Here is an 18,029-nt window from a genome sequence, read left to right as displayed (position 1 = left end):
ATTTAATGATCACTGAGCCAGAAGAGTAAATGTAACATTATTGGAAGAGGACGAAAAGCAAAATAAAGTCAAGGCAGATTCGAGAACACTTCTATTTAACTTGCAGGAAAAGAAAACAAATAGACAAAATGTTGATATTCCTAATATGTACAGAGCTCATAAAATAGAAAATACCAACAACTCTAGAGAAAATGAGGCCAAAGAAATGGAGTTAACAGAAAAAGAAATGCAAATGCTTCTACCATGTAGAAAGATATTCAGCCCAATGTGTACCTCAAGGTAAACATAGTATGTTATCTAAAAAAAATTCACTGTTGATTTTAATGGTTCTGAAATGTCTATAAAGAAGAAATTTTAAAAGCTAAAAAATATTCAATCTCACTCATAATGAGAAATGAAAATTAACAGTACAATGAACTTCTACTTGGCAAAAAACCCCAAAGTTTGTCATGTTCTGCTGATGAGGTTATAGACACCCTCGCACTTTGCTGATGGGAACACAAAGAGATAACATTCCTTTGAGGATAAATGTGGCAATATCTAGTAAAACTGCATAGTCATTTACCCTTTGACCCTGCAATTCCACATCTAGGAATCTGTCCCAAATACACAATGGCAAAATATAAAAAGATATCTATATGCACAAGACTAGGCATTGAGTACTATTTACAAAAAAAAAAATTAGAAACAACCCAAATGCCCATCAATTGGGAACTGGTTAAATAAACTATGTAGCTATAAAAAAGAATGAGTAATTTACTACTAAGGAGTGATCTCCAGGATTTATCAAGTAAAAACCTAGGTATGTTGTATGATATCATTTATTTAAGAAAGGAGGAATATGAATAAATAGGATGCTTACCTTAAAAAAAATTCCAGAATGAAAGAATAAACTGAAATTTTTAAAACACGGTTACTTAGAAGGGGAAGGAAAGAAATGGATAGAGAAAACAGAGAAGTTAGACTCCTCTGACTACACCTTGTTTTGTCGATTTGACTTTGAAATCATGAAATTACTATATATGATTATAAAACAAAATTACATTTTAGAACAGTATTAAATATCAAAAATAAAATAAATGAACTTGAATGTATATGCGGTTGGTAGCATAATTAATTGTACAGAAAACAATTAGTAAGACTTGCCTAACCAGTATGGAGGGCAGCCTCTGAGAGGGGTCCAATGATCCCCACTTCCTGGTATTTTCACACGCTTAGGTAATTACCTTCTCTTAAGTATGGACTAGATTTAGAGACTTGCTTCTAAGAATAGAATGCAGAACACCAATGTTCATAGCATCGTTATTCACAATAGCCAAAACGGAGGAAACAAACGTCCATCAATGGATGAATGGATTCACCAAATGTGATGTATCCATTCAATGGAATATTATTCAGCCTTAAAAAGGAATGAAATTCTGACACACTATAACATGGATGAACCCTGAAGACATTATGCTAAGTAAAATAAGCCAGTCACAAAAGGACAAATACTGTATGATTCCACTTATGAAGCACCTACAGTAATCAAATTCAGAGAAAGTATAATGGTGGTTGCCAAGGGCTGGGAGAAGAGGTGAATGGTGGGTTATTGCTTAATGGTATAGTTTTGGTTTGGAAAAATGAAAACAATTCTGGAGATGGATGGTGATGATGGTTGCACACCAGTGTGAATGCACTTAATGCCAACGAACTACACATTTAAAAATGGTTACAATGGTGAATTTAATGTTATGTATATTTTACCACAACAATGTTTTTAAAGGAATGCAGCATATGTTGTGGGTTGTCACTCTAAGAATAGGTTATGAAAAGGCCACGGCTTCTGTCTTGGACACCCTTTCTCCTTTGCTCCAAACTAACAACCAGCCGCTGTATTATTAGCTGCCCGATGGTCTCTGGCCAACAGCCTGAAAGGACCTGAGACCTGCCAATAATCACATGAGTGCTTGAAAGCACCCCAGAAGGATTCTTTGTGCCACCCTCCCACTGAGCCTTGGGATGAATGTGGACTCAGCTGATACTTAGGATGCAACTTTATGAGACCCTGAGCCAGAGGCACATAGTTAGGCCACAAGGTACAGAAACTGACCCACAGCCACTGTGAGATAATAACGTTTGTGTTAAGTCACTAAGTTTTGGGGTGATTTTTTACACAGCAATAGATAACTAAGAGTCTCGGGCTCTATCGACTAAGCTAGCCAAACGTCACTCAGCAACACAGGAATAGGGGAATGTATCCTACATCTGAAAAAAGAACTGAAAATTCCATTGCTGGGTAAACAGATGCGTCCCCAACTTACAATGGTGCGACTTAACGATTTTTCAGTTTTACAATGGTGCAAAAGCAATATACACTCAGGAGAGCCATATTTCAAATTTTTAATTTTGATCTTTTCCTAGACTAGCAATATACAGTATGTTACCCTCTCAAAACGCTGGGCAGCGGCAGCGAGCGGCAGCGAGCGACAGCTCCCAGTCAGGCACGTGATCACGAGGGTGAACAACCAATACTCTGCAGTGTCCTGTGTTGCCTGCCAGTGTTTACCTGGATATGTGTTCTGAGCATGGTTAAGGTAGGCGAGGCTAAGCTATGATGTTTGGTAGGGTAGGTGTATTAAATGCATTTTCAACTTGCTATGGGTTTATCAGGATGTAACCCCATCGTGAGGAGAGGAGAAGCTGTATACACAAGAGAAAACAGTGCACAGGTCCACCAAAGACATATACAAGAGTGTTCATAGCAACTTTATTCATAATCGCCCCAAACCAGAAGTATCCCAAATATCCATCAACTGGGGAATGGATAAAAAATTGTGGTATTTCACACAATGGAATACTAGAAGGCAATGGAGAGAAAAAAAAACAACCCAAAGTACTATTGAATGCAACATGGGTAAATCTCACAGACATAATATTGAGCGAAAGAAAGCAGACAGAGACAAAACTTTAATGTAGGTATTGCTATTCTGAGACTGTTGTGTGTAGTAACAGGGTACTATAAATGAGTAATCACGCAATGTTCGAATTGTATTATTCCTGGTATCACTGACAATCTGAATTCTAAGCTGAGAGAAAGATACAAATGAAAATTTAAAAAGAGTAAGATAAAATCTTGTAGTGCTGAAACCTGAATTAGATGTATCACTGCGAATTCACGAGGTTCTCTATCTGAAAATTTTTTTCCTAGTTCTGATGACTGAAAAGGCCTAGAAACAGTGATCAATGAGAAGCCCTAGAGCTCAGGTTGTAGTCTTGAAATTCCATTCCCCAATAAAGGAATCAGGGCTCCGTAAAGAAACTGCTGATACCAGGTGTGGGGAGGAAATGTACGTGATGAGCCTGGAATGCGTTGTCATATTATTAGGCTGGTGCAAAAGTAATTGCAGTTTAAAAGGTTAAAAATTACTGCAAAAACCGCAATTATTTTTGCACCAACCTAGATAAAGACGCTATCAAAAACTAGTAATAGCATCATGTTAAAATAATTCAGTAATCAACTTGAAAAGGCTCCCAATAGCCAAAGAGTAAATAATTTAAGCATCAATAAGGATAATGACCATAAATAATTATTTTAAAAGTCCAGTATGTTTAAATTTAAGAGTTCACAATGGGTCCGGGGGAGAAGGGAAGACCGTACGTAATTGGTCATCACTGGAAAAGGCTAATATAACCAACACATTTTTTAAAATTGGTAAGCCAAGGAAAACTACCAAGATTTCATCCAACCTTTCTCACTATACAGTCACGCACTGCTTAATGACAGGGATACATTCTGAAAATCGCATCGTTAGGTGATTTTGTTGCTGTGTGACCATCAGAGTGCACTTAGATATAGCTAGATGGTACCGCCCACTGCATACCTAGGCTGTATGGTGCAGCCTACTGCTCCCAGGCTACCAGCACGTTACTGTACAAAACACGACATTAAATCAAGAACAAGAGAAAATGACGCAACCAAGAGATGTGCTAAACATGAGATGTCTGAAGCTGCTGCTGGCATAACAACATATTGTTTTACAGCACAGTAGAAAGAGTACACTCTAAAATAATGATAAAAAGTATACTATAGTAAATCATAAACCAGCAACATAGTCATTTATTATCATTATCAAATATTACCGTATTTTGCAGTGTATAATGTGCTCCCGTGTATAATGCGCACCCACATTTTTGGCCCAAACTTTCAGGGAAAGAAATCTTTCATTTTTTTATTCAAATTTTTATTTGTTTACATGTAGGTACTTGTTTTTGTATTATAAAGGAATTTTAGCATTTATTTTATAACATTATGGTTCAAGAAATTTTACGTAACAAATCATCACAAAACACAAGAATAAATACAAGGTATAAGAAATGTTATATACTGAGAACAAATTTACGGTATCTATGCATCATAGAAGGCCAAGAACTCTTTGTCGTTGCAAGTTTGTCGTAAGTTCAACAAAACCAATGATCGCATTCAAGGGTATTATTTTGCATATGGATGTCATTATTGATTTCTAGGGTTACACTTTTAACCCTTAAGCATAACTAAAAGAATTAAAAACATTTATATAGATATGGAATTAGTACTACCCATGTGTAATGCACATTCTTCTTTTTCCCTCACAAATTTGGGCAAAAAAGTACACATTATTATACACAGCAAAATACGGTATGCACTTACATAATCTTACATGCTATACTTTTATACAACTGGCAGCACAAGCTTATTTACAGCAGCATCACCACAAACACGTGAGTAATGCATTGTACTAGGATGTTATGACAGCTACATTGTCACTAGGCGATAGGACGTTTTTAGCTCCATTATAATCTTATAGGACCACTGTCGTACATGTGGTCCCTCATTGACTGAAACACTGTTATGTGGCCCATGACTGTACAGACTCTACTACAGGGCAACAAATAGTACATGAGGAAGTTTCTCTTTATAGACATTCCACCCAATATATGAACAGTAAAGTTACAGTATTAAAATATCACTATCTTGCAAACCCTAATGATTTAATAGACCTAAAGCAGGGAGTCTATCACCTGTTTTTGTAAATAAAGTTTTACTGGAACACAGCCATGCCCAGTCATTTACATTTTGTCTATGGCTCCTTTCCCATTACCGACGGAGTTTAGTAGTTGCTGCAGAGGAGACCAGATGGCCCACAGAGCCTAAAATATCCACTACTTGCTCCCTTACAGAGAAAGTTTGTCAACCTCTCATCTAAAGCATTGAGCACAAATGGCAACTAATCAGAAACAAGTAGACGTATGCACCACAGACACTTGCCAAGGGCATAGACTGGCCAAAAATAGTCAAACCTGAATTTGAAGAAGTCTCTAGATCTAACTACCAATTAACAAGAAATACAAAGAATAAATGAGTATGTTTCACAGAAATGTAATCAGAAGCATCCACATCTACAGGATAAAGACCCAATTTGTACAAATAAATTTTAAGGACAAAAAGGGGAGGTGGGGGTGGAGGAGAAACCTTAAGAGAAAAAATCAACCAATTGCAACCGGGGGAGGGCTTATGCAGATCCTGATTCAATCCAATCAACTGCTTTAAAAATGTATGAGAGAATTAGAATTACCACCATCTGGATATTTGATTATATTGGAATTGTTATTTTTTCATAAGGGTGATATGGTATTGCGGTTATATTTCTCTAAAAGAAGATCTTATACTTTCAGAATACACACTGAAGTACAAATAAATTTTAAGTCTAAGATTTGCTTTAAAATAATACAGGAGTGGGAGAAATCAGTGGGAGACAGACAATTCGGCCATGACTCGATAATTACTGAATCCAAGTGATGAGTACAAGGGGGTTCATTATACAAGTCTATCCACTTTTGTGTATGTGTTACATTTTCTATAATAGAAATTAAAAATAAGGCAAAAGATTTCGTCTTCGGACATAAGAAAAAAATCTGAAGTAAAAAGAATAGGTTAGGAAGTATGCTAGAGAGCCAAAACGGCAACCTGACGTGACCAGGTGTGCAGCCTCCCGAAAAAAGGGTAAGAAGCCAAGCTTGAAAAGAACTAGTTTAGAGATCGAGTAAATGATTACTGAGTAGATCCAAACTTAGTTATGTGACCTTTTCCAACTGCACCAAGCAGCCAGAACTAGGAAGAAAGAATGTAGATGGAAAATTAACAGGTTTGAGATTTGGTAAAACAGGTTCTTCAGGATGTTAAAGGCAAGAGAATGTAATATGCTGAGGGTTTGGGTGAGTAAAAAGCTCATGAGGCTAGGAAATAACTAACTTGCTTAGAAAAAACAAGATAATGCCCAGAAACTATAAGTCATAACAAAGACAAAGAACCAATTTGAAAAGTATGATATGATACTTTTCAGGGTTATGACCATGACAGGAAACTTTCCAAGACCTCAGAAACGGAAGTGCTCCAGGTGATGACGAGGTCTAAGGCAAGAAGTAATAGGTGTGAATAGTACACGACCTTTGAGGCTCCCATCCTGGTGAACTAATGCTGGTTTTTTAATTGGTTCCAGCTACCCGCCAAAGAATCCCACCCTTCTCCCAAGCTCATTTCAGAAGGTAGGTATCTGTATGTTTTAAAAAGGGTCCTATGATTAGAACCACTGGTCTAAGATGTACTGATGCTGGAAAATTACTAAGGTGAAAATGATGGATGCTAGACAAGACAAGGAAGCAGGATTAGAGCCACTAATACAATAAAAGAGACAGAAAGGGAACATCTTAGTCAAACGAAAAAAAATTCTAGAGGTCATTAATAGTAGAGAAGGATAAGAATGTGGAGAGGAGTAAGACATCAACTTCAAAAGAAAATAGCTCATTAAAAATTATTCTGTGAAACTGATTTTAAAAATGTTCTGATAGTGAGAACATTATTCTAACTCCACAATTCACAGAAAATAGTCTAAAAATATCTCTATCAGATAAATTAGGAAGACAAGGTATCCTCAAAAAAACAAAAATCTATCAATTTGTTCATTATCGTCGTTAAGCGTTAGGTATGAAGGCACCAAAAAAAACCTTATAAATTGTTTTAGTTTAATTCACTCATTTCATAGATGAGAAAACCAAGTTCCATTAAGGCTAACTAACTTGTACTCAAGAACACAATGCAATTAGTGATTAGAACTAGAGCTGAAATGTACACCATTCTTCACTGACCTCCCTGCATTGTATCCTCATCTAACACCATGGTTTCCATTTGGTAACTTACTTCCTAACAATGCCAAATGTCATTATGTATTTTCATTCATAAATAGCAGTCATTTAGGAAAAATCTGTTGACTGACAACTCAAAATGAGCCTACTTCAATAATTTTACTTTAAAGGTCTCCAATTTCGGCAACTTGTTTTGTTCAATTTTACTCCTCTTCTCCTCCGCCCCCCCCCCCACAAATAAAGTGTTCTGAGTAAATCCCAGAGATGTTCAAAAACAAGTTGGCTAACTAGCATCTATGATTCCAAAAAATGCTAGAATATGAAAAGGCACACATAGTTGCATGCTACAAAAGGAAGAGCTGGCATTACACACCTCTCTTATCATCTCCATAAATGTGTGCATAATATACAATTGCTAGGAAGTAAGCCGTTCTTGACCCACTGTATTCAAACACCTAAATAGATAAGAAAAGACAGTAACAGGATAAACTACCTCAACGTTACAATCAGGGATTACAAAGTACACACACATAAAGTTCATTATGTATTTTTATATTTATTCATTATAAATATTACAGATTATACTGTACCCAGAATATAATATGGAAAGAATGTTTTGAAGCCTCCAAAAACCTGATGTTACTGCTATTTTCAGATGTGATTTCTTTAAATTAGCAAAAAGTGTAGGTATTATTCATAGGTTAAAAAAAAAGCATAAAAAAGGGGAAGGCAATTCAAAAACTGTTTTACAAGTTTCTATTTTTTTTTTTTTTTAAAGTACATATCCTTACCACTTAGAAAGTATTGATGAGGCACAGAGTTTGTCGACAAGACACCAAATTTGGAAAGGATCCATCTAGAAGACTTTTCAATCTGGAGCTTGTACTTTATAGGCACGCAAGTGGGCACACTCGTGCAAAGCAGTAGTGATTCACCATGTACAAAGCAGAATATGGAATGGTAAAGTCTGGAAGACAAAAAAAGAGAGAAAAGAAATATGGTTGGTTATTAGCAACACCCATGTTTAAAACAAAAGTTGTAACATTTTAGCAGTTTTCATATAACATATATCATTGTTGAAATTCATTTTTATAATTGAGAATTTGGCCAAGAAGAACTTACTTATGGAAAAAAAAACAATCTCAACTATACAGGGAAAGAATCTATCTGGAGAGAGAAAACAAGAAAAGGAGAATTAGTCTTCTAAAGGTTCTAATTTAAATATTTTTTCACCACCCAAAACACCTTTCTCAAATATATGATGTATTTACTTGCCATCTAAACATAATTACCTGTTTCATGATGACACAAGGCCATCATCATAAGAGCGTTTACATAGTATTTAAGGATATATATACATTATGGGATTGGGGTAATGACCCCTGCCTTTCAAGAGTTACCCTAAGAAGTAAGTAGCCACCATTGCTAGTGGTAGTGGCACTATCTATAAAATTAAGAATGCATTTCTCCTGTTTCCACAATCCTCCTTCTGGGACATTTTTCTACAGATATATAGAAATTGCAGAAAATAAAGTATACAGCAAGACTATGGTAGGATTATTAGAAAAAGTGAAATACTGAAACCCCAAGAGGATTGGTAAAAACACCTATGATACATCCATAAGAAGAAATATTGTGCAGCTGTAAAAATGAGTAAGGAAGTACTCTGTTCTTCTATGAAAAGATCACCAGAAAATATTAAATAAGCAGAGTACAGAATGATATATATATATAGTATGTTAATATTTGTAAAGAGCACTGTTAAGATAATAAGAAATTGGTAAAAATGGCTACCTATAAAGGACAGTAAAGAAACAGGGATGGGAGTTCAGACTTCTCACTGTGTCATTTTGACTTCCGAAACATGTAAATGTTCAAACAAAATTAAATTTAAGACAATTCTCCCAAGTAAGCTTCACTTTTACTTTTTCATCCCTTTTTCATCAAAAACATGGGCTGTTATATGATCGATATAACAAGGCTACTTTCCTGGAAAAATCAAATGCAAATTAACTTTCTTGTCCTTCAGAAAAAACCCTTCTTCCTACTGGTAGCATTTCAACAAATGTTCAATACCTGCTATGCCTACTTTGTATCAGAACCATACAAGTATGTATCAGTGAACAAAACTAAAAATTCCCTGCTATAGTGACCTTAAAACTCAACTGTTACCAATTTACGCATTATTAGTGAAGATACAGTAAAAAAGGCATAAATATACATTGCTAAAGGAAATGTAAATTTGACAACCATCTTGAAAAGAAATAGTCAATATGTAACAGGAATCTTTAAAATATTCATAGCTATTGACCTGGTACTTACACTTTTGTGAACTCAAAATACAGACAGAATTTTACAAATGTTTTTACATTATTTATAAAGAAAAATTGTAAGAAGTCTAAATGTCCAAAATAGGGAGAGTTAACTAAATTAATATTTACTCAGCAGATGGAATATTATGCTACAGTTAGCCTAGAAGTAATTTCTAGTTAAACGTGGTATATTAACCACAAATATTTATTCCCACTCCCTCCCCACTCCTCTGAACTAATTGTAAATTTGAAAATTAAATAAAACATAAGAACACGAAAGCAAAGAGAACAAAATGGGCATTCTTTGGTGGTATAAAATTAAATACGATTTTAAAAAATAACATGGGGAAATGCTGTGAAACAAAAAAAAAGGCAGGACTCAAAATCATAATTTCAGCCATATTTTAAAAATTACATTAAAACATGGAAAAAAAAACTACTAAATATTATTTCTAAATCATGATTTCAAATAAATGATTTTTTTCGTTTATGCTTTTCTCTATTTTCCCAATATAGAAATATCTTCAAAGGGGATTTATCACTGTTATAGTCAGAAAAATAAAATCACTTTAAAAACATTTTATATATTTATGTATACACATAAACACACACACACAGATATATCTATCTATCTATCTATATATTTATCTTTATGTAGAGATATATCTATATGTAGAGATATATCTATATGTATAGATATATACATAGCTACATATATAATATATATATATAACATATATTATATAGACAGGTAGATATACCCACTAGGATAGCTATAATAAAAAGGACAGATGGTAAGTGGTGACAAGTATATGACTAGAACCCTCACACACTGCTGGGTTAATATATAAATTAATTATATATTAATATATAATTTGCTCCAAATTAATATAAGACCTGGTATTATATAAAATGGTATAGCCATTTTGGAAAGCAGTCTGGCAGTTCCTCAAAAGTTAAACATAACCCAGCAACTCCCAAGAGAAATGAAAAAATAGATCCATGCAAAAATATGTATACAAGTGTTCATAATAACACTATCTGTAATAGCCAAAAGGCAGAAACAACATAAATATCATCAACCAAGGAACGGATAAAGTATGGTATACCCATCCAGTGGAATAGTCTTCCATAAAAAGGAATGAAGTACTATTGATACATGCTACAACACAGATGAATCTGAACATTACGCTAAATGAAAGAAGCCAATCACAAAATGCCACATATTAACATATTACATGCTTCCATTGATACGAAATGCCCAGAAATTTATATAGAGAAAATAGATTAGTGGTTGACTAGTACCAGCAGAGAGGAGATGCGGAGTGACTACTAATGGGTACAGGGTTTTTGGGGATGATGAAAATGTTCTAAAATCAATTGTGGTGATGGCTGCACAGTTCTGTGACAATACAAAAACCTCAAATTTAAATTGGTGATTTGCATAGTATGTGACTTTAAGCTCAATAAAGCTGCTATATTAAAACACACACATATATATATTTACATATATATGTGTATATATATATATGTAAATATATATATGTATATATATATATATATATATATATATATATATATATATATATAGTCTATAAGTTCTTCACCACTAACCAGTTTTTCACATATTAGTCTTTATCAGCTTGCAACATGACATAGGGGAAAGGGACTGGATTCAAGATAAAACCAGACTCTTGCCAAACCTGAAACCATGGACAAGCCACAACTTCAATTTCCTTTTGGGGGAGGAGAAATCTTCTCTGGTACCATAGCATTTTTCTCCCAACAATTAAGTTGCATGCCTACCATGAATGAATTTTATTTGTTCCAAAATCTGTTTATGCCAGTTACATTTATAATAATCACATAAATTACTTACATTCTTGCGCCATAGGTTCCTCTTTATTTCCTCTTATCACACATTTGTCTTTCTTACCATATATCTATTTTCTCACCTATAAACTTATCCTCAATCACCAGTCATCTGCATTCTGATCCTAACCACTGTAATGACTTCAAAAGAATTCTAAGTGTTGATTTCTAACTGGTCTCTCACCTCCCCTCTCTCACCACTCCAATGCACTTCAGAGAATGCTGCCAAATGCACCTTCCTAATGCACAAGTCTGTCTTGGTAATTCACTGGGACTCCCAATGCCTACAGAATAAAGTCCAGAAATTCATTAGCCTCCGAGTCAAGGTCCTAATGGAAGAGAATAAACTGCTATCCCATGTTCTCCCTAATGTTCTCTAACTATAGTCAGGCTGAACTCTGCTCTGTGCAAACACATCCCATTTAAGCCTACACCAGATGTTTCTTCCATCTGGAATGCCCTCCCTTCGTTTCTATGCATTGAAAGCCCTCTACAATCATGTTTTTTGGTTTTTTTTTTAAATTTAACTGTGTTTTTCCAGGACCCATCAGCTCCAAGTTATATACCATGTTTCCCCAAAAATAAAAGCTAGCTGGACAATCAGCTCTAATGCGTCTTTTAGAGCAAAAATTAATATAAGACCTGGTATTATATTACATTACATTACATTATATTATATTATACCTGGTATTATATTATATTATATTATATTATATTATATATTATATTATATTATATTATACTCAGTTTTATATTATAGTAAAAGAAGACAGGGTCTCATATTAATTTTTGCTCCAAAAGACGCATTAGAGCTGATGGTCCAGCTAGGTCTTATTTTTGGCAAAACACAGTATCACTCAACAAGTGTCATTATTGTTGTTCATTTGACACAAGTGCTCAATATACATTTTTTAAATTGACATATAAAACAAAACAAAATGTCTTTTCCAGCCATACTATACTCTTTGCTGTACAAGTAACAGTTTAAGGTTTGACACCTCTGGAAGTTAAGATGATGAAAATTTTTAATGATCAATAGTTTTTGATTTAGGGGAATCTCACACAGATTCATGATATAAGAACAGCAACCCACTGTTTCATGATTTAGTCAAGAACAACGTGATTTGTAATCATTTCATACATACATGTATGTCAAGTCATTATGCTGTACACCTTAAACTTATATAGTGCTATGTGTCACTTGTATCTCATTAAAATGAAAAGAAGAAAAATTAAAGAACTTGATTCACTACTATTTACCAAAAATGGGGAGGGCAAGCCTTCCCAAAATTGAGTAGTTTTATCATTTACTTTTATTAAAAATTGTGGCAAAATACTCATAACATATAGTTTACCATCTTAACCCTTTTGAAGTGTGCAGTTCAGTGGCATTAAGTACATTCACGTTGTTGTACAAACATCACCACTATCCATCTCCAGAATTCTTCATTTTGCAAAACTGACACTCTGCATTCATTAAACAATAACTCTCCATTTGTCCTACCCCCAGCCCCTGACAACAAGCATTCTACTTTCTGTTTCTCTAGGTATCTCACATAAATGGTATTTGTCGTTTTGTGACTGGCTTATTTCACTACACATGAAGCCCCTCAAGGTTCATTCGTGTTATTTACTTTTTCAACAAGAACTTCAAAACCACACCAAGGACATGGTTTAAACACACTCTACATTATGTGACACTACTCTGCAGATTTGGATGATTCGAATTACAGAAAGAAAGGGAAAAGGAGAATAATACGTACTCAATAATCTGGTATGATACCAGGTAGTCTGCCAGGTGCACTTCACACACAATTAAGTCCATACAACTCTAAGGAGGTAGATTATTATTACTCCCAGTTGGTAAATGAGAAAAAGGAAGTTCATAGGACCACTCAGTATTAGGTGGGCCTCCCATGTCACTTTACCATTTCCATTTTGTTTTCATCATAGAACTTATCACTATCTGACATACATACATACGTTTATTTATTTCCTTAAATGCATACATTTATTTATTTCCTTATATACAAATTATATGTAGACCAAAAAAGATTGAGAATCATTACACTAGTGGAAGGGTCACATTTATACAGCAAAGTTGTATCTACAAAACAACATAGCTTAGAATCTAAACGATCTCTCGCTTTCCTGAGATGCTTATAAATAGGTACATTTGTCAGGTACTCAAAGATTGGAAGACTTTATTACTGCCAAAGATATTAGAAAAAAAAGTTTCAGAGCAGGGATGGGAGGTGGAAAGCAATGGAGGGCAGGAGTAAAGGGCAGGAGTAAAGATTCTTGAACTGAAAAGTTCAAGAATCCAAGAAGGCTGGTCACCAGTGAGCCCCAAAATACAATCACATCCTCATCTTCTCTGAATTTTGATTTTAATCAAACTTCACCTGAGGAAGTTTGATTAAAAGTTTTCTACTAAGAATGACTTTTAAAATGGTAAAGGAGATACAAGGTTGTGATATACAGTCCAGTTACACCTTAAATACATTCCCACTATAATATTAGTGATATCCACAGTGATACGATTTCCTTCTTCTGCCTCATAATGAAAGTAAATATTCCCACCACCCCGTATTGCTACATTCTCCCCTTAAAATTAGTTAAAACTTTTATTACATATCAAGAAATTAAGAACAGAATACCTAACTTCCAACCCTTCTAACCTGCATAAACCATATTTTTTCATAATTTAAATTATAGCAAATATCTCCACAATTAGAATTTAAAATGTTATGAAATCATATTTTAAGGGCTCTCACTAAATAAATCCGCGCTTGTAACAAAAGTCTCCATTTCCCATTGACTTACTGTTTTCACAAAATAATTTCTTTTGATCACAGTATGAAAAATGTTACTCACAAAAGGAGTACTGTGTTCACAAAATAATTTTATCTTGACTGATGTAACAAGAAGTCAGTGGTTTCCTTTTTGTAGTAAACAATGGGCCCTGGGAAACATTTCCGTTAAATGTCTTTCACTTTTTTTTTAATACACAATTGGTTCAGCTTCTTAATAATTATCATTTACTAGAAATATGAAAGATAAAAATCTATGAAGATACACAATAAGACTAAGCAAGCCAAAAGGAGAAAAAATTACAAAGGCTCCCTTGAAGAGGATGGGGTATAGAAAACTACAAGTCCTAGCTAATACAATAATACGAGAAAAGGAAATAAAAAGTATACAGATTGAGAAGGAAGAAATAAAACTGTCTTTGTTTGTAAATGACAGAATTGTCAAAGTAGAAAATCCAAAAAAATAGACTTTCCCTCTTTCCCTCCCTTCCTCCCTCTCTCTCTCCCCTTCCCCAGAAAGTAATAAGCAATTATAGCAAAGTTAAAGGATACAAAGTTAATATAAAAGTCAATAGCTTTCCTATACACCAGCCATGAACAAGTGGCACTTGAAGTTAAAAACACAATACCATTTACATTAGCACCCTCCCCAAAATGAACTACTTAGATATAACATTAACAAAGTATTTACAAGATCTATACGAGAAAAATTACAAAACTTTGGTGAACAAAATCAAAGAAGAACTAAAACAGACGGAGAGATAGTTTGGGTTCGTGCACAGAAAGACACAATATTGGTGAGATGTTAGTTCTTCCCAATTTAATCTATACATTCCATGCAATTCCAATCACAATCCCAGTAAGTAATTTTGTGGTTAATAATAAACTGACTCTAAAGTTTACACAGAGGCAAAAAAAACCCCACAAAATAGCCAACAGAATATTGAAAGAGAAGAACAAAGTTGGAAGATTGATACTACCCGACTTCAACACTTATAAATCTACATGAATCAAGAAAATATGGTATTGGGGAAAGAAAAGACAAATAGATCAATGGAATAGAATAGAGAGCCCAGAAATAGACCCACATAAATAGAGCCAACTGATTTGACAAAAGAACAATGGGGGGGGGGGGAATGGAACAAAGATAGTCTTTTTAGCAAATGGGGCTGGAACAATTGGACATTCACATGAAAAAAAAAAAAAAAAAATAGACCTAGACCTTGCACCATCAGAAAAGTTAACTCAAAATTAATCACAGACCTGAATGTAAAATGCAAAATTATATATATAACTCCTAGAAGACAACATAGAAAACCTAGATGACCTAGGCTATGGTGATGTCTTTTTAGATACAATACCAAAGACACAATCCATTAAAGAAGCAACTGATAAGCTGGACTTCATTAAAATGAAAAACTTCTGCTCTGTGAAAGACAATGTCAAGAGAACAAGATGATAATCCACAGACTTGGGAAATAAAGGATTGTTATTCAAAATATACAATGCAATCTTATAACTGAACAATAAGAAAACAGCAACCCAATTAAACAATGGGCCCAAGACTTTAACAGATACATAACCAACAAAAGATATACAGATGGCAAATAAGCACATGAAAAGATGCTCCACATCATATGTCATCAGGAAAATGCAAATTAAAACAAGATGCCACTACACATCTATTAGAATGTCCAAAATCCAGAACACTGAAAACATCAAATGCTGGGGAAGGTATGAAGCCACAGGAACTCTCAGTCATGCTGGTGGGAATACAGTACAGTACCACCAATCTGGAAGACAGTTCGGCAGTTTCTTACAAATCATACTTTTACCATATGACTCAGCTATTGCACTCCTCGGTATTTGCCTGGAGAAGTTGAAAACCTGTCCACACAAAACCTTCACAAAGATGTTTTAGGCAGCTTTATTCATAATTCCCAAACGTGGCAGCAACAAACATGTTCTTCGCAGATGAATGGGAATACTATAGTCCATCCAGACAGCAGAACAGTAGTCAGCACTAAAAAGAAATGAGCTATCAAGCCAGGAAAAGGACTCTTAAATACCTAATGTTAAGTGAGAAAAATCTGAAAAAGCTACATACTGTATGATTCCAACTATACGATATTCTAGAAAAGGTAAAGCAATGCAGACAGCAAAAAGATCCACGGGTACCAGGCGTTGGGGGTACTAAACAGGTGGAGCACAGAGGATTTCAGGAAAGTGAAAATACACTCTGCATGATACCATAATAATGTACACGTCATTATACAGTTATCCAAACCCACAGAATGTCCACCACCAGAAGTGAACCCTAGTGTAAACTCTGGGTGATTATGATGTGACAATGAGGGTTGATCCATTGTAACAAATGTTCCACTCTGGTGGGGGATGGTGATAATGGAGGAGGCTGTGCCTAAGTGGGAGCAGGGGGAATGTGGGAAATCTCTGTATTTTTCCTCTCAATTTTGATGTAAATTGAAAACTGCTCATAAAACATTAAGTCTTTACAAAACAATCTACTAAAAATAAATTTTTTTAAAAAAATGTTTAATTAAAAAATCTCTTGGGGCCGGCCCGGTGGCTCAGGTGGTTAGAGCTCCATGCTCCTAACTCCGAAGGCTGATGGTTCGATTCCCACATGGGCCAGTGGGCTCTCAACCACAAGGTTGCCAGTTCAACTCCTCGAGTCCCGCAAGGGATGGTGGACTGTGCCCCCTGCAACTAGCAATGGCAACTGGACCTGGAGCTGAGCTGTGCCCTCCCACAACTAAGACTGAAAGAACAACAACTTGAAGCTGAACGGCACCCTTCACAACTGAGATTGAAAGGACAACAACTTGACTTGGAAAAAAAAAGCCTAGAAGTACACAATATTCCCCAATAAAGTCCTGTTCCCCTTCCAAAAAATAAAAATAAAAATCTCTTGCCTCATCCAATCTGCCTCTCCAATTGCTTCCACGTATCTTACAAATCAGGTTTTCACCTTCAGTTGCCATTAAAACAAAAAGGCAAAAGTGTTTGGAAATTAAAAACGATGTATGTATTGCTGTTATCAAAGACAATGCCACAATTTCAACTTATCATAAACCAGTATTCTCAATAAACTTTACTTTTGAAAATAACTAAAGTTCAATTTGTTTTATCAAATATTTTGGATTTGGTTCCCAAGTGTAGAAAATAATTTTACACAAAAACAAAAATGAGACTTACAGAAATCTTTGCAAAGACTGATTTTATATGGTCTGTGATGTACATCAATTTACAACACAATAAAAAAATTTAAAGTATTTGTTTATAGGTGTTTTTCTAGTGAGAGGTCCATAATTTTCATCAAATTCTCCAAGGGGACCGTGACCCAGATAAGATTGAGTGAGAAGTTCTTAGGTATAAGTTAAACCTAGACATTCACCCACTACTAATCGCTGAGCCTTCTACCATTTACCAGGAAACCTTCCTTGACCTCCATTCTGTGTCTTTGGCCCCTTTCCAGGGACATAGAAAGAAAATAATTTATTGTCATCCAAGTATTTAGGAAATACTAGGGAACATCATCAAAGTTCAGCATTAGATGACAGAGGACAAGTAGAAGTCAATTAAATGACCCCAATAATCATTTTTCTTAAAAAGGGACACATTAAAATGTGGTTGATGGGATCTTGGAAATAACTGGATTAGGGGACATTTGGTCCTGTCCAAAACACCCATGGAGACACTGGGTCCAGGCTGACCCCCCCTACCTTACCCCATGTACCACTACTAGGTAGGGTACCAAGGCGAGAAACGTTACTATAGGCAACACAGCCACAACACAATTATTGGATGAATAAAACATGACAGTACTGTTTATGTATTAATCCTGTAAACC

At 35.0% G+C, this 18,029-nt stretch overlaps 1 protein-coding gene across 3 annotated transcripts in view; it reads right to left on the bottom strand.

Moving 5' to 3' along the window:
* The window catches only part of FRYL (FRY like transcription coactivator), a 241,156-nt gene that overhangs the window by 200,730 nt on the left and 22,397 nt on the right, over positions 1 to 18,029 (bottom strand). For all 3 annotated transcript variants that reach the window (XM_074324663.2, XM_019741013.3, XM_019741016.3), the window contains exon 2: positions 7,953 to 8,128. The gene's annotated coding sequence lies outside the window, so the exon portion shown is untranslated. The remainder of the gene's footprint in view (positions 1 to 7,952; positions 8,129 to 18,029) is intronic.

This window comes from Rhinolophus sinicus, chromosome 1 (genome assembly GCF_057876585.1).
Source record: "Rhinolophus sinicus isolate RSI-liver-muscle chromosome 1, RSI-T2T, whole genome shotgun sequence".
Classification (NCBI taxonomy): Eukaryota; Metazoa; Chordata; class Mammalia; order Chiroptera; family Rhinolophidae; genus Rhinolophus; species Rhinolophus sinicus.
Note: the sequence above shows the minus strand (reverse complement) of the source record. Positions and strands in the feature narration are given on the sequence as shown.